Below are 21,238 nucleotides of genomic sequence, written 5' to 3' on the forward strand. Positions count from 1 at the left end.
CTGTGTTCTCCATCCCCGCTTTCCACCCCTCACTCACAAGTTTCTCGCTCACTCCAAATTTTCTTTCTGCTGCTCGATTACCGTTTTTGACTGAATATTTCACTATTTGCAGCAAGACAGCGGCTATTTCTACAGGAGACATGTGCAGTAGAGTCCAAAGTGACAGTGGTACAGGAGTAATAGTACTACTAGATACTGACGTACGAGCCTAGAGCGCCCTCCTGCTGCTGTCAGTCTGAAAATTTTAATATATAAGTCACACCGGAGTATAAGTCGCAGGACCACCCAAACCATGAAAAAAAGCACGACTTATAGTCCTGTAGTCCTAGTTCTTACCACTATTCAAAAAAGTTCTAGGTTCTGGGCCTAACTTTCAATTTCCCATGCATGACCAGAGTTGTATTCTACTACAAAAAACAAAAATCATGGTTAAGTTGGTTAGTATTTTATGCGCTATTGTGTTATTTATTATTGTATAAAACACTATTGCAGTAAAATACACTGAAATCACTGCTTTAACTTCTTGGGTTCTTTTTAAAGTGTGTTTACCTTGTTGACATGTTTTGGCTGCTGCTACATCTTCAGAACTGTCACCAGTGTTGGTGGTGATATGTCGTATATCAGCTGTTGTTACTTCCTGTAGGCGTGGTCAGACCTGATGGACCTGCAGGTCGCTCAGACTGACCACGTGTCCCTTTGCCCGGTGTTTTCTGGAGGAGGGTGTCCCAGGTGTGTGAAAATAGGAACGCTCCATCATCACGGTTAATTATGTCCATGCCTCGTTTCCTGATTTCCCTGTCCTCCCTGATCCAGTGTTTGAACTTGTTGTTTTCCAATCCAATGACCTGAGCCCCGTCCCAATCCAGAATGTGGTTATTTCTTTTACAGTGGTCAGATATGGCAGATTTTAGGTTTTCCTCTTCTGCTTTGTCTTTTTGTGTTCTGGTGAGTCTCACTGATGTTTTCTTTTCACATTGCTTTTGGTGAAACATGTCAACGAAGTAAACACATTTTACTGTATTGTCTTTAAAAAGAACCCAAGAAGTTAAAGTACATAGAAGACAAAATGAACATCTTTGGCTGAAATCAATGATATTTTTTTCTTGTCCATAAGATGTACTGTACATAACCGTAGTCATAGCCACATTTTGTAGTAAGTATATGTGTACTCTGCTGGAAAAGTGTTGTGTTTTATGTCTATTATTACCGGTAAGTCTTTTAATAGTTCTTTGTTTAGATTTATCGTTGAATAACATCTATCATCCTCTGTTTTTGTGCAGAGGTGTTGAACGAGCGTGACAACTGTCCGCTTAATCTACAACACAGACCAGAGAGACACAGATCTGGACGGAGTGGGAGATCAGTGCGACAACTGCCCTCTGCTGCACAACCCCCTGCAGGTCTCTTATTCATGAAGGGAAATTAGAACCAGATAACATTTCTGGTGATGGGCATACCGCATTCATTAGTCATCTCTATGGATATAGATCAGTATAATGCCATGCTGAAGATCCTTCCAGGCAAAGCAATTCACCAACTCACAATTGAATAAATGCTTACCAAAGATGTATTATTTACAGTTTTACAGAGTTTTTTTTTTTTTTTTCCAGTTTTCCACCATGTTTTTATTTCCAGTTGGACTCAGACAATGACCTGGTGGGAGACCTGTGTGACGATAACTCCGACATCGATGAGGACGGACACCAGAACTCTTTGGACAACTGCCCCTACGTGTCCAACAGTAATCAGGCCGACCACGACGGGGACGGACGCGGCGACGCCTGCGACCATGATGACGACAACGACGGTATCCCTGACGACAGAGACAACTGTAGACTGGTGCCCAACCGCGACCAACAAGACTCAGATGGTCAGAGTTTGAAAATACTTTATTAAAAATGTTTTTCGCTTGTTTAGAAAGTGAATTGGAGCCACAGGATTACTAAATTACTTATCTTAATCTTAGCTTTAAAAAAAACAATAAATCAGGTTCATTGAGTGTGACCACTTTTCTACAGAGCCATTCTACTATAAAATAAAACATTTTCTTTGAATCAGGAGTTTTGAGGTAATTACGATGTTTCAGATTTCTGAATTGTTATGGCAACAGTCCCAATTTGTCTTCACTCTGAAACCCATGGAGGTAACTGTAGCGACAGGGAAAACAATAGTTGCACACGTTTGAAGTATTATCAATAATGCATTGGTCTTATATAGCAGTGTTTCCCAAACTTTATTTCTGGGGACCCATATTTTGCAAGTCACAAAACAAACATTCACGACCCAAGTCAATAGACATTATTCGTAATTAAACAAAATAAAGGTGGATCTGACCATTATTGAACATTAATGAGGATATTTTATTGTTGACTGAGTGTCTCTGAACAATTAGTATGATTAAAGTTTTAAACAGTGAAAAACAGTAAATGAAGCAGCAATAAAAGGTATGTTTGTATATAGTATGAGTCGCCTATTTGGAAATGTAACCCATTTCTTTTTCTTTTCAACATTCAATTGAACCAGTACTTTTGGAACAAAATAGTCTATAAAATAATTATAAAAATATTAGAAATTATACAAAACATGTCTTAATATTTCAACATTTCTAAAAAGATAGGTGGACCTGTCTGTGTTTTTGCAGCGTGTTCCAGTCCGAGTGCAGGAGGAGAGCGCAGCAGCAGATCAGGAGCAGCATTCAGTCTGTTTCTGTGCTTTGTTTTCATATTTGTGAGCACAGAACATCCCAATTCACAATTATATGTAGTAGTGAAAGGAATAAGAACAGAAAAACTGGCCCTATTGAGGACAGGATATTCTGACCAAATGCTTCTCTAGAATGACGATAAGGTCACAGATCCATGTAAACAACTTTATATTGCAGACCTACGTGCAAATCGTGACAAGGCGACTCAAAAAAAAAATCTCTTGTGACCCACCTGAGAGTCACGATCCAGTCTTTGAGAAACAATGTTATATAGGACTTGTTAAAGCAGCCTTGTATTGGTACAGTGGTTGAGCGACTAGCACTTTTGGCCTCACAGCAAGAAGGTTCTGGGTGGGTTTCCACTCCTCTCTCCAGTTCCCCCATCAACACAAAACATGCACCATAGGTAAAACCCTCCATTTAAGGTCGACACAAAGGATAGGTCAACTGCAAAGGACCAATTTCCTTACGTGGAACCTTCCTTTCCACATGTGTCCTACCTATTATTAATTATTTAAAACTATCAAGAGTACAAAAGGAGAATTTACTCATTATCATTTATTTGTAATATTCATGTTTCTACCTGTCAGCCTGATCCTGAGCCTTAATAATAACCATGGATTTATGGATAAACAAATATTTCCTTGTATCTACATCTACATTACATAATAATAAATGATAGATTGATTTAACATGCAGGAACACAGAGTACATATCGGCCCCGTGCATGCTTCAGTGGTAAAAAAAAATATGTTGTTAGTACAAATATACAAAATCTAAAAGGCTCCCATGAGATTCAAATCATCATAAATATTGTTCTGTGTATTTTTATTGCTTCGGTATCTCATGCTATACGTATGTCCTTTCCCTGTGTTTTTCCTGCAGGAGATGGAAGTGGAGACGCCTGCTTCGATGACTTTGACAATGACAGTATTCCCGATGCGGTGGATGCCTGTCCGTTGAACCAGGACATCGGGGTTACGGACTTTAGGAAATTCCAGGTGGTTTTGTTGGATCCTAAAGGCACCACGCAGTCCGACCCGCTCTGGATCGTCAGGAGTCACGGCAGAGAGCTGTTACAGGCGGCCAATTCTGATCCTGGTATCGCCCTAGGTAAAGATATAAAAAGATAAAATACTCTATAAAAGTAAGTAAATAATCCATTCCTGTGTGAAAATATTTGTTTTATGGAATCTTGGTCTTCACAATCAAGACAGTGAGCAATTCTACATTTTGTGTTTATCACCACCAAAACCAAAAAAGTCCAGATATGCAGATTTTTTAATAGTAAATACATTATCTTCTACATTTATTTTTATTTACAAAAACGTACTTTCAGTAAATAGGTCTTTACAAATGGAATCAAAGTTAAGAGTTTATCAGTCAAAGACCATTAATTGGTCCAGTATCTGAAATACAAACTATATTACGGTACATGAATTTAGAAAGTATCATTAGTCATTTCACTTAATTACATTGCTTTGAATTTACTTTTTTGCACCTTAAAGGTGCATTGTGTAATTTTTCTGGTTGTTTCTATGGATATGTCACAGCCCTGCCTTACTTTAGTGTTTTAGTCAAGGCCGCACTAATCAAGACCAAGACCAGTCTAAGACCACAGGATCTAGAGACCAGGACAAGACCAAGACCTCTGAGGGTCAAAACCAAGATGATTTTTGACATTTATTTGTATTTTACAGATATTTTGGCACATTTATATCAGTATTTTTTATAAATCTATCTCCATTTGATCTGATTAATGTTCACTGAAGCTTAAAATAAGACAAGCAAACTGATCCACAGTTTGAGAACCCCTTCTTTAATCCTACTTCCACTGGCACTTTACAGAAAACATGTTCAAAGTGAATTAAGTGAGTTTTTTCCAGTTCATAACATTTACAGTTAAATTATTTTACTGGTTTAGCAGTGATATTGAGCAGCTAATGCACATTTACCGACCTTAATGAAATATGATCACACTTGTCAAGTGTCAGACTTCAGTCCGAGACAAGACAGAAACCAGGCGTCTTCAAGACCAAAACGAGTGCACTTGAGTTCAAGACGAGACCAAGACCACAAAAACGCAGTCTCAAGGCCGGTCTCGAGACCAAGGCCGGTCTCGAGACCAAGACCAGTCTACGACACTACACTACACTACATTTATTCAATTACAGGTGGTTTTATAGCTCAAAAATACCTAGAAAAACAGGCATTCTGACTGTGAGCGGGTCGCCTCTCCACAGATCTGACCTGTAACTTAATCTAGGTTTGTCTCCATGAAGATGTTTAATACAATATTGCTAAACATTCCAGACAAAGTAATAACCTCTCCAAGGAGAAAACCATTTGATGGACCCTCCACCAGAAAAGTTACACAATGCACCTTTAAAGGTTGTATGGAGGATTTTTTTGGTTTCAAATTGTCAATGATTAATGATAATGAGCATTATAGAGGTGCAGTAGCCTTGTAATTATGATGACCAAAAAAAAGAGAATAAAAATTAATCAACTCTGGACGTGGTGGGGACAGATAAACATTTGCCAATAGATAACGACACTGCCTCATTATCTGTTAGCTGACAGGCTGTCAATCAATCTCCTTACGTTTCTAGCGTAACTGACTTGCCTGCGCGCCGCCGGTACGTGGTTTACGTACGACTGTCACGCAGTCCACAGACGCAAGACGCACAGACGCTGTTTACTCCACCAACGCAACAGTTCTTAGCGGCTTTTTTTTACCTATATCTTCCTCGCAGTTCGCACAAAGTTTGTTGCAATGACAGACAAGAATCCAGGAGCAGTTAGCCGCAAAAGAAAGTCCGTTTTTGAGGTCGCTGAAAGAAGAAGACAAGGGGAAAAGCAGCGAAGCCAAACTAAGGTGATTCTTGTAGATTAATTCCAGCGATGGCGCAACTGAAGCAGACACAGGGTCTAAAGACTGACGCACTGGTCGCCAAATTACTCCTGGACAGGTCACTTCTGCTTATTATGAAAACGTACTTTATTTCCAAGAGCTAGTCAAACGTTTGTCAGGACACGAAAGCGATATCCTATGTCTGAAAACGTAATTTTCAAGGCAAAGAAAGAGTCCGCTTGCTGCTGCGTGTTGTAGCTAGTTCATTCGCACTGAATCTCCGCGCAACCTTCTCTGCACCCCTTTCCTTCTCCTGTCCCCGCTGCCCGTTCCGCTCTTCCCCCTGCTCCTCACTTCTCCGGGCACGGAATCTCCGCGCACCGCTCTCCTCTCCTCTCCTCTCTCCTCTCTCCCTGCTCCGCTCTTCTCCCTGCTCCTCACTTCTCGTCAGCGAACGAAATGTCCGCGCACCCGCTCCCCCCGCTCCTCACTTCTCCGTCTTGCCTAACCAACACTGTAGTTAGTTGTTTACAAGTCATGTGCAGCGCACCGGCTGTAAACAAACCTGTTTCTGGCGTAAGGAGGAGGCGGGAGGAGGCGTTTCTACGTAGGGAGCCGTAGGGGAGGGGGGATGGTTTCACGCATGCGCAACATTTGAAAAAGGACAAACAGTCGCTGGATTTCTCGTTCCTTGGAAAATCCTCTATACAACCTTTAATATTCACTTGCCCATGATTAAAGGAAATAACTCACAATTGTATATTTCATTTTTCATGCTTTATTACAGCAAACTGAGGTGTAATTATTATAAAGTGATACCAAAGAGACCTCAAAAACACACAAACCTATCAGTATTTTTTGTTTTGTTTTTTCCTGCAGGTTTTGACCGGTTTAGTGCCGTGGACTTCAGCGTGACCTTTTACGTAAACACAGACAGAGACGACGATTACGCTGGAGTGGTGTTTTCATATCAGTCCAGCCGACGCTTCTATGTGGTCATGTGGAAACAGGTCAGTATCACTCAAATGCATCCTAGATTTAGACTTAAACAAACTTTATTGATCCAAAAGGGAAATTATTTGGGCACAGTAGCTCACACATCACAATATAACATAATAACACAGAGCAAAAATGTAAATTTATGCAAAATAAGTAGCAAAAATAGCAAGAGACAGATGTCAAATAAGGCATAATTATAAAAAATAAGTTATAGAAATAGTAATACAAATAGATCTCGGCTATATACAGGAGTTTGTAAGGAAAAACAGTGCAGAGATGAAATAATGATTGACAGGAAGTGGGGTCGTCTACCTCATGTTGTAATGGTCTCCAGATTGTACACACTGGGTTTCCGTGTTTATATGCAGTGTAATCTGATTATGCTTGTCTGATTATAATCTGATTAGGCTGGCACAGTCTCTATAAACAGAATCTTAATCCACACAAGATGCATTTTTATTCTTTACCTTTTGACCCCTGGTGAAGAGATATTTTTGGATTTTTAGGTCTATTTTTATTGTATTATAGATACTGTTTTTCTTTCTAGTATTATTGTTCATCTTTGGCTGGAGTAAATAGATGTTTAAAGGTGCACTGTGTAACTTTACTGGTGGAGGATGTGCCATCAGCTTGTCTCCATGGTGATGTTATTGTTTTGCATGCGAGGTTCCACAATATTAGCCTGATTCATACTTCACTGTCTGACCTTGCAGCATTAGAATTTGTTCGCTTGACAGTAGGTGGGTACTTTTTTTATTTAACAATCACTGCTATTTGGTCGTATGTAAAGAACTGCTAACGGGGCTTACAGGTATATTAAGCTTTTCCCAAATCTCATAGGAAGAAGAGCAATTTCGTCTTTCCCCTTGATAAAATTCACCAAACGCTCTCTTTGGTTCTGGCTTTAAATCCTCGATCTCAGAATCGTTGATAACACAGAATGTACGGCTCTTCGCTGATTGGCTGGTGCCCAGGCTCACACTTCTGGGTTTTTTGTGAACCGTCTAGTGTATTTTGATTCCTGACCTAGTCGCTGGAGAGAAATGAACTTGAGACACTAGGTGGGGCAAACCTGGCTACTACAGTATAGCATTAAACAAATATATCTTGTATTTATTCAATTACAGGTGTTTTTATTTATCAAAACTACCACAAAACCCGTATTATTACTGTGAGTGAGTTTACTTCTCCACAGATCTGACCTGTAACTTGGTCTGGTGATGTGGCGTGCTTGTCTCCATGGAAATAGTTAGATTAAATGCCATACTGTAGAGCATTTCAGGAAAAGGGACGTAAATAGGTGATGGACCCTCTACTGGAAAAGTTACACAGTGCACCTTTAATTTGAACTAATTTTAATAATATATGTGATATTTTAGGAAGTTTTTCGTGTTATCAAGCCTTGTGAGCAGCAGTATCATAATATTTTAAAATGTTCTGACTAAAACTGTGTAATAGGCTAGTTGTAATGTTCTCATATTGGCTCCACTAAGATCAATCTGTAGTTACCATGACACTTTAAAGGTGCATTGTGTAACTTTTCGGGTGGAGGATCCGTCAAAAGCTTTTCTCCGCGGAGAAGTTATAGCTTTGTCTGGAATGTTTCACAGTCATCTTCACAGAGACCAAACCAGACCAAGTTACAGGAAAGATCTGTGGAGAGGCGACCCCGCTCACAGTCAGAATGCCTGTATTTTTGAGTTATAAAACCTTCTGAAATTCAATAAATTTAACATAGATCTGTTTAATGTTATACTGTGGAACATTCCAGGCAGAGAAATGCAATCTATGCAAAAAAGCAGGTGATGGACCCCCAACAAGAAAAACTGCATAGTGCACCTTTAACATAATTATGCATTTTTAACCCAGAATCAACATGAAAAATTTGCCAATATTCTTTTACTTCCTTCCCATATTTTACCATTTAAACTTTACAAAACTAAAATGACTACCTTAGCTACTTTGGGCACATCTAACAGTCATGAAAAAGCACATCTGTCTTTTGCGTATTCAGCAGATTTGTTTTTTTGGTGCAGGTTTCTCAGGCGTACTGGGAGAAAAGGCCTTCAAAAGCTTTTGGCACCGCGGGACTCTCCATCAAACTGGTCAACTCCACCACAGGCCCTGGGGAGTATCTGAGGAACGCGCTCTGGCACACAGGAAACACAAGGAACCAGGTTTACTACTTATATTACTGCATTTTTTTATTGTGGGAGTCATTTATTTAAAGCTAATACATCTGTTTTGTAATATGTTAAAATGTAATCTGCACCTCAAGAAATAGTAGTAGAGCCGAGGGAAAAGAATCATCCCTGTGAGCCATGAAAATCACAAAAATGACTATTAAACAAGTCCGAACGTGCCAGTGAGCGGTATCAAAAATTTGTTAGTAATTTGTTGCCAATCTTCTTTGTCAAAGCCAGATCCCGTCAGATCTCAGAAGCTAAGCAGGGATTTGACTGGTTAGTATTTGGACGAGAAACAGCAGGGAAAATCAGGTGCCACACGAGGGCGCCAGTGTCAAAAAAATGTGTCATTGCGTCCTTAAAGGTTGTATGGAGGATTTTCATTTTCTAGTTTCAAATTGTCAATGAAAGTTTAAAATACCATTACAGAGACGCAGCAGCCTTGTAATTATGACCAAAAAAAAAAGAATGAAAATCTATCAACTGTGGACGTAGTGAGGCCAGATAAAAGATAAACATCAGCCAATAGAAAACGAGACTACCTCTTTATCTATTAGCTGTTAGGTTGTCAATCAAACTCCCTACGTTTCTAGTGTAACTGACTCGTCGGCACTCGGGGATTACGTGGTTTATGCAGCGGTTCTTAGAGGCTTTTTCAAACTGTAGCTTCCTCGCAATTCGCACAAAGTTTGTTGCGATGGCGGACGAGAAACTACGACCAGTTCACCGCAAAAGAATGTCTGTTTTTGAGGTCGCTGAAAGAAGAAGAGAAGGGGAAAAGGAGCGAAGCCAAACTGAGGTGATTCTTGTGCGACTGAAGCAGACGAAGGGTCTAAAAACTGACATGTCGGTCGCTAAATTACTTCTAGACAGGTCACTTCAACGGTAATTCTGAGCATGCACCGGCTGTAAACAAACGTGATTTCTGGAGTAAGGAGGCTGGAGGACGTGTTTCTACTTGTGGAGCTGTGGAGGAGGAAAGTGGTGTCACGCATGCACAACATTTGAAAAAGGACTGTCGCTGTATTTCTCTTCCCTTAAAAAAATCCTCCATACAACCTTTAAGTGACCGTCAGTCTGCCCCAGGTCAGCTGTGGCTACAATAGGAGTTCACCCCCACCAGGTAAGGAATGAATGAATAAAGCACCAAATTGTAAAGCGACTTTGAGTGTTTGAAAAGCTCTACATAAGACTAATACATCATTATTATTATTATTATTAAACTTGCTTCATTTAAAGGGGCACTATGTCAATCAATCAATGAAACTTTATTTGTGTAGCTCTTTTCATACATTTGAAAAGTAGTACAAGGTGCTTCACATGCAACAGAAAAAGTGAGAATAATTAAAAACAACAGCAAGCCCACCCCCGCCCCATTGTTTCATCCATATATACAACTATTCAAATAGAAACATAAAACATAAAGCTCCTAAAGGTGATAGTAAAAATAAAAATGGAGCGCTAAAATCAGATGACCAAGTAATTTAATTTAAAACGAGTAAATGTTTCAATTAAAAGCTAAATTGAACAGATACGTTTTGAGTTTACTTTTTAAAATATGAACACTCGCAGCGGACCTCAGATCCTCAGGTAGATTTTTCCACAAACGGGGGCCGTAAAAGCTAAAAAATGCCTCACCGTGAGTTTTAGTTTGGACTCTTGGGACAGTTAAAAGATGAGACCTGAGGATCTGAGAGTCTGAGAGGCTCATATTATAAAAGCAGATCAGGTAAATAAATAGGACTAAGACCATTAAGAGATTTATAAACCAATAAAAAGAACTTTAAAATCTAATTCTACTGCTCAGCCTGTAAAGTTCCACAGTTTAGCCTGATGGCATCACCTGCTAATCTCCATGTAGATAAATAACAAGACAAGCAGGTGCAGACTCTCCACTAGAAAAGTTACATCGTGTAGCTTTTATTTTATTACTGTATTTTCCGGGCTATTAGACACACTCTTAAGCCTCTAACCCCATCAAAAAACGATTGCGCGCACTGAAAGCCAGAGTGCCCTATAAACGAATCCACTCGGGTGTCCCAGCACGACTTCAGTAAACTACAAAGCAAACAGAACACGCAAACAAACACGAAGCAGACAGCGACCGCACAGCGAAACACACCCACAGACACACTCATCACTCCACGCCGACGAGGAACGGAAAGGAGGAACGAACCGAAAAAGCGAGTCCGATGTGCCACTTCTAGACACGACTGAACAACTGAGTCACTGCGAACACGCCGACAATCCCGCGATCCCAGACAGCACCCTCCCTACACGCCACAACTGAACAAAGCCCCGTCAACGCCACAAACAAAGTCCCACTGACCCATCCAACTGTTGTGTTTCGTTTAAAGTCAGGTGCGGTTTATTTGTGAAAAAGGTTCGGAAATAGATCATTTAATGACAGTGCGTCTTATAACATATAGCGCCTAATAGCCCGGAAAATACGGTACTATTAGAGGGTAACGGACCCCTGATCCAGATGTGGACAGTGACAGTGTGAGCCACAAAAGAAAACTTATCCCATACGCAATTTATGTGTAAAACAATTAGTCTGCAGTTATATTTTTGGTTGAATTACACATCGTAATTAAATGTAATCTTATAATCTTAATACCTTGGATAACCCTAACTCACTTATCCACATTGATCCATAAGCAAAATTACTTGGGCACAGTAGCAAAACACTGGAATAATGCACAAATACACAGATTGGCATCCTACGTACAAGTCGAATAAAATAAAATATACTCAATACTGTATTTATGGATGTGGTAGGAGATGCAGCGCACAGATAAAACTGGGATTTGACATGATGCTCGGTTATCTGTTACATAACTTAAATCAAATGTATTCCCCAATATGTTTTTCTTATTTTTTGTTTACTTGTGACTTGAGTAATAGGTCTAAAAACTCAAATCAGGCCAGAAACCTGCTCTAAATCAGTATGAACCCTTAAATCTCGATGTTGTCTCTTTAATTCCGTCAACAGTCCGTCCATCTCTCCCTCTCTGTGTTTCCTCCAGGTCAAAACTTTGTGGCACGACCCAAATAAAATCGGTTGGAAGTACTTCACAGCGTATCGCATACACCTCACTCACCGACCCAAGACTGGCTTCATCAGGTAAACAGGTTCAGCTTTATTTTTATTTTATTTTTTTTTACAGAGGAAGAACTGGTATTTGTTTGTATTTCTTATATGTACTGTATTTTTCGGACTGTAAGTCACATCGGAGTATAACTTGCACCAGCCAAAAAAAAGAGTAAAAACCACATAAGTCGCAATTTTAGGGGGAAATTTATCTTATAAAATCAGAGACCAGGAACTGACATTTCATATTGAAAGTCAAGTTCTAGTAATAACAATAGAAAAAAGAACAACAGACTGTTAACGTCACATATGAACAGTTCTTCAGATAAACTATAACATAAACAACAGAACAGAACAAGTTTTAACAAACTCTCCATCTCACTCCAAATCACTAAATCCATTGAATTCTTCATCCTCGGTGTCACTTCTGAGAAACTCCACGACCTCCGGAGGTCAACAGTTCCAGTTAGAATTATTCTGGCCTTTCTGAATCCTGAGAGGATGGTTTTGGTTGTCACTGAAGTTACTTAAATTTTATTTTTTCAGTGGTACAGAAATAATGGTGCGACCGACTGACATGATACGGACAGGACAGAGGCTCTTTCTACAGGAGACATGTGCAGTAGAGTGAAGTGACAGTGGTACAGGAGGAACAGGAGCAGCAGATACTGACACACAAGCCCAGAGCCTCTCGTGTCTGTCAGTGTGAACAATTTTAATATATAAGTCGCAGGAAACACACAAACCATGAAAAAAGTGTGACTTATATATATCCCAGTAAGTGTTTCAGAATGATGAGAATCTAGGACCATTGTCATAAAGCTTAAAGGTGCATTTTGTCACTTTTCTGGCAGGAGGGTCTGTCAAATTCTTTTTTTCATGGAGATGTCATTGCTTTGTCTGGAATGTTTCACAGTATGGCATTAAACCTTTCTATCTTCATGGAAACTCTTTTTCTAGGTATTTCTCAGCAATGAAAACCACCTGTGATGCAATGATACAGAAACAAGCAGGTGACCCCCAAAACCAAAAAGTCCGTCACCTTCTTGTTTCTGTGGAAATGTTATTGCTTTGCCTGGAATGTTCCACAGTATGACATTAAACAGCTCTACTTTACATTTATTAAATTACGGGTGGTTTTATAACTCAAAACATTCCAGGCAAAGCAATAATGTCTACATGGAGAAAAGCGTTTGACGGGCCCTCCACCAGAAAAGTTACACAATGCACCTTTAAGATAAATTGAAATTGGCTGCTTGTTCCGAACTGTGCTGCGTTCTTGTGCATTTTTCACCTCGGAATCACATTTTTCCGAGTAAAGCCTGTAGTTTGGAGCAAAGCAATTATTAAAAGTCCAGCTGGTCTATGTTCAGAAGATTAATACTGAAAGCATTTTTATTTATTTTTCATAAGACAAAATTAAATCAAACTGAAAACCGTAATGAATCAATATTTCCCAGCCTTACCTTTCGTCGCTTTCGCTTGTCAGAATGTCATACGTGTCTCAAAAGGCCCGTCTGCCAATTTTACATCAAGTTAACCATTTTATTCTGTACCGAAAGATCTTTAAAACATGTGTCTCTTTGCCTGGAGCGCTTGTGTTTTCCCAATTTAAACCATAAAAAATTGGCAATGTATTTTCATTTTGTGCTCTGTGTTTATCTGCCAGAAGTTATAACTATTTACGCGACAAGAAACACGAAACGTAACATCTAAAAATCTGTTCGGATCACATAGCGTACCCCCTCTTAGGAAACTCTCAGATGTTCTTTGACTCTGGGATATCATCAATCTTTTAGAGTTATTACATGAAAGTCTGTGTAATAATTTACCATTCGCACCAGGAATTCACAAACCCACGAAATCGCATCCACTGCGGTTTCGCTCGCTACACTTCTCGCTAATGTGCTCGCAAAAAAAAAAAAAATGCCCCGAGCAACCTGTTTTTATAGCACAGATGGAGAACAATATCAAGGTTTTCTAACAGAGAGGCTGAGCTGTTAAAACTGTAGAGAGATGCATTATGGGTATAGTTTGTTGTCATGGTCACACTGTTGAATTGGATTTGGATTGTGTGGATTTTCAGGAGTATGATACAAGTGTGATGGCTGTAAAATATGATAAGGAAATGTATTAAAGCTGCTCTATGTCACTTTTCTGGTGGGGTGGGGATCCTCCATCTGTTTGATTCCAAATGCAAGAATGTTTGTAAATGTGGCATCGAATCTGTGTATCATTAGTTCATTTGTTTTTTAAATAAAACAAAAAATAAGAAAGCGAAAAAAAAAGCAATTTTCTTCATTATTTGTCTCCAAAGCCAAAATGAAAAAATGGATAATGATTTGTTTTTTCAGGTTTTAATTTTATGTTTAAATGAATAATGGAAAAAATGGATAGCGAACGTTTCCCCGTTTCCGTGACTTAAACTGCGATGCTGGACTTTTGCATCGCATACAGACTGAACCAGGACTAAACCAGGACTAAACCGTTTTCAGTCCCGGTCTGGTCCCGGTCTCAATCACCGCCCAGTCCCGGTCTGGTCCCGGTCTCAGTCCCGGTCTGGTCCCCGTCTCAATCACCGCCCAGTCCCGGTCTGGTCCCAGTTTCAGTCCCAGTCTCAGTCCCGGTCTGGTCCCCGTCTCAATCACTGCCCAGTCCTGGTCTGGTCCCAGTTTCAGTCCCGGTCTCAGTCCTGGTCCTGTTCCCAGTCTCAGTCCCGGTCTCAGTTCTGGTCTGGTTCCAGTCTCAGGCCCTGTCTCAGTCCCGGTCTCAGTCCCGGTCTCAGTCCCGGTCTCTGTCCTGGTCTGGTCCCAGTCTAAGTCCTGGTCTCAATCACGGCCCGGTCCTGGTCTGGTCCCGACCTCAGTCCTGGTTTCAGTCCTGGGCTCAGTCCTGGTCCTGTTCCCAGTCTCAGTCCCAGTCCCGGTCCTGTTCCCGGCCTCAATCCTGGTCTCAGCCCCAGTCTCAATCCTGGTCCTGGTCCCAGACTCAGTCTTGGTCTGGTCCCTGTCTAAGTCCTGGTCTCTGTCCCGGTCTGGTCCTGGTTTAGTCCTGGTTTAGTCCTGGTTCAGTCCTGGTTCGCATTGCAGTCATGGAAACGGGGAAACGACCGTTATCTGTTTTTTTCCATTATTCATTTAAACACAAAATCGAAAACTGAAAAAACGAATCTTTATCAGTTTTTTTCATTTTGGTTTTGGAAAATAGTTGTTTTTTTGTTTTCTTATTTTTGGTTTTATTTTGAAAAACGAATGAACAAATGATACACGGATTGCATCGTTATCCGTTTTTTCATTTTGGTTTTGGAGACAAATAATGAAGAAAATAGTTGGTCTGTGTATCATTCGTTCTTTTGAATTTCAATTAAGAACAAAAAACAATAAAATTTGAAAACAGGTTGTTGTTTCATTATTCCATTTTAGGGAGAACACGTGTGGGTAAAAGCGACAAAATATTTCATTGGAAGTGCCTTTTGTTTAGACGGTGACAGCGTTTTTGGCGCATTAAAACGCAAAAATCTGAAACCGCCCTCCAGAGTGGAAAAGTTGAATACGCTCCACCGTAGCTTTTACACTGCCCAAGACGCAAAACTCTGGTCCGATCTGCTCACGTCGCTCTTACGTTTACGTCACATACATACAGTGGCATACCCAATCGAATTCCACACACTTTTGCGTCACCGTATGCACGCAGATTTCCTCCTGAAAATGCTTGTCGAAACGCGAAACAAAAAGTGAAGATGCGACGCCACTTTTGAGTCTGTTTGAGTCTAAATGAAGTCATATTTTTGGTCTTCATCGCTCTTTATTTCTCTTTTTTCGTGCAGAGTGGTGGTGTACGATGGCAGGACTATCTTGGCAGACTCTGGGGCCGTGTATGACCACACTTTGGCCGGAGGGAGACTGGGGCTGTTTGTGTTTTCACAGGAGCACGTGCTTTTCTCCGACCTGAGATACGAGTGCAGAGGTAACACACAGAGAGAGAGAAACTACACACAAACCAGCAACTAACTCTGAAAATTAAAGTGTTAAATTAAGAAATACAGAAATAAACCAGGGCTGAATCAATACAAATGTAAGAAAAACAGGATTAAATTGGCCTACTAGGAATAAACCAAGAATGAACCAACCTTTACATGGACTACTACGCTGTAAAAAGGAATATCTGAGTAAGCTCCAATTACTCAAATTAATAAAATAGCTTGATTTAAGTGGATTTCACTTGACAAGTAAAATTATCTTCATATTCAAGCAACATACGGTTTAATTTGTTGTTTTAAGGACAGAGTTGTTTTTCTGTGTAACTAGGTGTATTTTCCTACTTCACCTACAAAAAACTTGTTCCATTGGAAGATAATTTTACTCTCATGTGAAATTTACTCAAATCAATATAACATAACTTAATTTAAGTCATTTGTAACTCTGCCATAATACTCTATAACAGGGGTGTCCAAACTTTTTTCATCAAGGGCCACATATCTAAACTCAGAAGAAGCAGAGAGCTGATCGAGGGCCATAGACTGATGCTCAGTACAGTGAATAATTGAAATATGTTTAAACACGTTAGAATGAACCATCAGTCTTTATTCACGCTAAGATCCTTAAAACCACACACTAAATATTCAATATTAGCTTTATCAAGGTAGATTTTCAGAAAACTTGCAGTAAAAAATATTATTGAAATTGATGCAAGGAAATTTGGGCCAATTCACCTGGAAGTCTGAGGGCTAAGAAAAATTTGTCTGAGGGCCGCATTTGGCCCCCGGGCCATAGTTTGGACATGACTGCTCAATAATAATAATAATAATAATAATCTAAAAGGTTCTGTCCCTATGAAATCAGCCGCCATCCCATATGAACCATCTCAGATTTGGCTGAAAAAAAAGGGAAAAAAAAATCTAAAATCACCAAATGAAAAGAATCTAAAATTTTAGCTCAATCACTTCAGTCGTTCCTGAGTTATGGCCCATTGAAATTTTGGGGCCATGGCCATTTTTGAGAAACCATAACGTTATAAAAAAAAGAGCTAGGAAGCTGAAAATTTGTATTATTGTAGATTCTTGGTCTTAGATTCTGAATCTGTTGTCAAATATTGTGTATCTTTATTAAGGGGGGCGCTGTGGGCCCGCAAGATGTCAAATTTGGTTGCCGCTCAATTTTATTTTAAATTTTTGAGGTCCAAGATCTATTTACTCCAAGGAGATATTTACAAACTAACTGCTGAACCTGAATATTTGAGAGAATGACCATTTCTGACAACAATCTCACACTTTTCTGAGCTTTCATGTGGACAGTGTTGAGCCCCAAATATGGACACAGACCAGATTTGATCTTTTTGTCCCCTTCTTTGGACCCCCTTTTGTTCCCCATGTGGGCACAGAAAGGTGTTGATAATTTTTTTTACCAGAGAAACTTTGGCATACTCTGATTAGTTTAAAGTAATAAAAACATCTACTATTAACTTCCTTCATTTCAAGCAGAATTTTTTAAAATGAGCTCTCACGGTTAAGTTTTGGTACTTTCCCACCTGCTGGCAAAATTAAATTACCTTTAATAGCCTTAAACACTTTTTAGAAATGTTTTTCAGCCAAATTTGAGGTGGCTCATAGGGGAAATTCCCTGAAAACGGCTGATTTCATATGGAAGGACTCAAAATACACACTTATAAAAATAGGCTTAAACTAGGGCACAACCACTTATACACTGATTTAATTCAAATTACAGGACAAAACTAGGACATAACTTGGACCAAATCAGGTCTAAAGTGGGACTACAAAACCTGCAATCTAATTCAAGATTAAAAAAACATTAAATAAACTCTAAACCAAGAATAAATAATTTCTAAATCAGGACTTTTTGTGTGTTTCAGGTGCTATTTTGGGTACTTTAGAACATTCAAAAGGTTATAATATTTTGTTGTGAATTATTATTTGCTACAGCAACAACCACTGAAACCTGTAGATGCGTGTTCAGAACAACCAGGCCAAAACCAGTCTGAAACTTCCACTTAACAAAGATTTAATTGTAATTTATTTTAAACCAGAACTATACCAGGAATAAACAAGTAAATATGGCACACATTTGAAATTAACTGAGTGAATTCTAACTTAAAAAGACGTCACTTCATAAACCTGGTCCTTGCTGGGTTAGACCGGGCTTAGTCCAGGTAAAGTCAGCATTTAGACCTAATTGGATTCTGGTGTGGTCCTGGTTCAGTCGTGATTTAGATTTGGTTTGGTCCTGGTTTCAGTTCTGGTTTAGTCCTGGTTTATATCTGTTTAAGTCCTGGTTTAGAACTGGTTCATTCCTGGTTTAGTCCTGAGGTTTATATCCATTCAAGTCCTGGGTTAGTCCTGGTTTAGACCTGGTTTAGACCTGGTTTATATCTCTTTAAGTCCTGGTTTAGTCCTGGTTAAGACCTGATTTGTATCTGTTTACGACTTGGTTTAGATCTGGTTTTGTCCTAGTTTAGGCCTGATTTAGACCTGGTTTAGGCCTGGTTTATATCCTTTCAAGTCCTGAGTTAGTCTTGGTTTAGACCTGGTTTAGACCTGGTCTCTATCTCTTTAAGTCCTGGTTTAGTCCTGGTTAAGACCTGATTTGTATCTGTTTACGACTTGGTTTAGATCTGGTTTTGTCCTAGTTTAGGCCTGATTTAGACCTGGTTTAGGCCTAGTTTATATCTGTTCAAGTCCTGGGTTAGTCCTAGTTTAGACTTGGTTTATGTGGACCCCAGGAGAGTGCTGCTGTAATAACTAATGGGGATCCAAAATAAATACATAAAATAGTCCTGGTTAAGTTCTGATTTGTAACTAAGTCCTGGTTTAGATCTGATTTAGAACTGGTTCATTCCTGGTTTAGACCTGGTTAAGTCCTATCTGTTTACGACCTGGTTTAGATCTGGTTTTGTCCTGGGTTAGTCCTGGTTTAGACCTGGGTTAGTCCTGGTTTAGACCTGGTTTAGACCTGGTTTAGGTCTGGTCTATAAAATCTGTTTAAATCCTGATTTACTTCTGGTTAAGACCTGATTTGTATCTGTTTAAGACCTGGTTTAGACCTGGTTTAGTCCTGGTTTAGTCCTGATTTAGACCTGGTTTAGGCCTGGTTTAGGCCTGGTTTATATCCTTTCAAGTCCTGGGTTAGTCCTGGTTTAGACCTGGTTTAAACCTGGTCTATATCTGTTTAAATCCTGGTTTAGTCCTGGTTTAGACCTGATTTGTATCTGTTTACAACTTGGTTTAGATCTGGTTTTGTCCTAGTTTAGGCCTGATTTAGACCTGGTTTAGGCCTAGTTTATATCCATTCAAGTCCTGGGTTAGTCCTAGTTTAGACTTGGTTTATGTGGACCCCAGGAGAGTGCTGCTGTAATAACTAATGGGGATCCAAAATAAAAATAGTCCTGGTTAAGTTCTGATTTGTAACTAAGTCCTGGTTTAGATCTGATTTAGAACTGGTTCATTCCTGGTTTAGACCTGGTTAAGTCCTATCTCTTTACGACCTGGTTTAGATCTGGTTTTGTCCTGGTTTAGACCTGGTTTAGGCCTGGTTTATATCTGTTCAAGTCCTGGGTTAGTCCTGGTTTAGACCTGGTTTAGACCTGGTTTAGGCCTGGTCTATAAAATCTGTTTAAATCCTGATTTACTCCTGGTTAAGACCTGATTTGTATCTGTTTAAGACCTGGTTTAGACCTGGTTTTGTCCTGGTTTAGTCCTGGTTTAGTCCTGGTTTAAGCCTGACTTAGACCTGGTTTAGGCCTGGTCTATATCTATTGAAATCCTGGTTTTAATCCTGGTTAAGACTTGATTTGTTTCTGTTTAAGACCTGGTTTAGATCTGGTTTTGATCTGGTTTTGTCGGGGTTTAGGCCTGGTTTAGGCCTGATTTAGACCTGGTTTAGGCCTGATTTAGACCTGGTTTAGGCCTGGTTCATATCCTTTCAAGTCCTGAGTTAGTCTTGGTTTAGACCTGGTTTAGACCTGGTCTATATCTGTTTAAATCCTGGTTTAATCCTGGTTAAGACCTGATTTGTATATGTTTATGACTTGGTTTAGATCTGGTTTTGTCCTAGTTTAGGCCTGATTTAGACCTGGTTTAGGCCTGGTTTATATCCCTTTCAAGTCCTTGGTTAGTCCTGGTTTAGACTTGGTTTATGTGGACCTCAGGAGAGTGCTGCTGTAATAACTAAAGGGGATCCAAAATAAATCAATAAAACAGTCCTGGTTAAGATCTGATTTATATCTATTTAAGTCCTGGTTTAGTCCTGGTTTGCTCAGTCCTATCGAATTATCCTTTACTTCATTCTGAGACCCTCCTCTCCTGTTCATATCCTGATCTGAACCCTTCGCTCTCATAAAAGTTGTGTCCGCCCTCATGTGTTGTCTGTTTTTCAGATAACTGATTCTTCTCCTGCTGTTACGACCGAACGGAAAGGAACAGACTCAGATTTATGGTGATTTGGAGAGCGATATTGAAATTTCTGACCCATATCAACCCTACGCTAAGATTCTGGACAACGATTTTGGACTATGATCATATTTTTTTCCTTTTTTTTTGCATTTTGGTGTGTGTTTTTTAGATGCTGAGATGTAATAAATCTGTCGATGTGTTCTGAAAATGGCCCGATGCTTTAAATCAACTCAATTATAACTCATAAAAGAGAAAGGGAGATTATGTTATTGCAAATCAACTAAAGTGACACAGCCAACTTTTCCAAATACAAGTTTTCCTCTTAAATGTGCAGTGTGTAACTTTTCAACTGGAGGGAGATACTGCTTTGCTTGGAATGTTCCCCAGTGTGGCATTAAAGGTGCACTATGTAAGAAGATCCTCTACTTATATCTGCATTTAAATGTTATTTCTTTGCCTGGAATGTTCCAAATAGTGTTTAATATTTTTTTCCCAAAAATGACATGAATCAAATCCCAGGACAAGAGGGAAATCCCGGGAAATAACAGCAGTTCTTTTTTTGGAGCCCAATTAGACCTTATGACTCAAACTCTCTCCGGAGTTTGAGTCGCACCAGCCAAAAAATGCATAATGAAGAAGAAAAAAAACATATGTAAGTCGCACTTTTTGGGGGAAATTTATTTGATCAAATCAGAGACCAGGAACCAACATTTAATTTTGAAAGTCAAGTTCTAGTAATAACAAAACAGAGAACAACAGACTGTTAATGTCACATATGAACAGTTCTTCAGATAAACTATAACATAAACAACAACGGTAACACTTTATAATAACTACAGCTTATTTAGCCTTAATAAAGCATGAACAAAGACTGAATTCATAATGAACTAAGACTTAATTAATCATGAGTCATATGCTTAATAAAGCATAATTAGTCTTCACTTTAGAAAAGCTCTCAAAAAGACTTAACAGATAATAGCTGCCTGAATTATCATTG

General features: G+C 39.4%; 1 pseudogene; it reads left to right on the forward strand.

The window, feature by feature from the left end:
* Positions 1-20,233, forward strand: part of LOC110174600 (thrombospondin-2-like) — a 50,871-nt pseudogene extending 30,638 nt beyond the window's left edge.
* Positions 20,234-21,238: the final 1,005 nt, after the last annotated feature.

The sequence above is a fragment of the Boleophthalmus pectinirostris genome, unplaced genomic scaffold (assembly GCF_026225935.1).
Source record: "Boleophthalmus pectinirostris isolate CB_2022bp ecotype Guang Dong unplaced genomic scaffold, ASM2622593v1 HiC_scaffold_14, whole genome shotgun sequence".
Classification (NCBI taxonomy): Eukaryota; Metazoa; Chordata; class Actinopteri; order Gobiiformes; family Gobiidae; genus Boleophthalmus; species Boleophthalmus pectinirostris.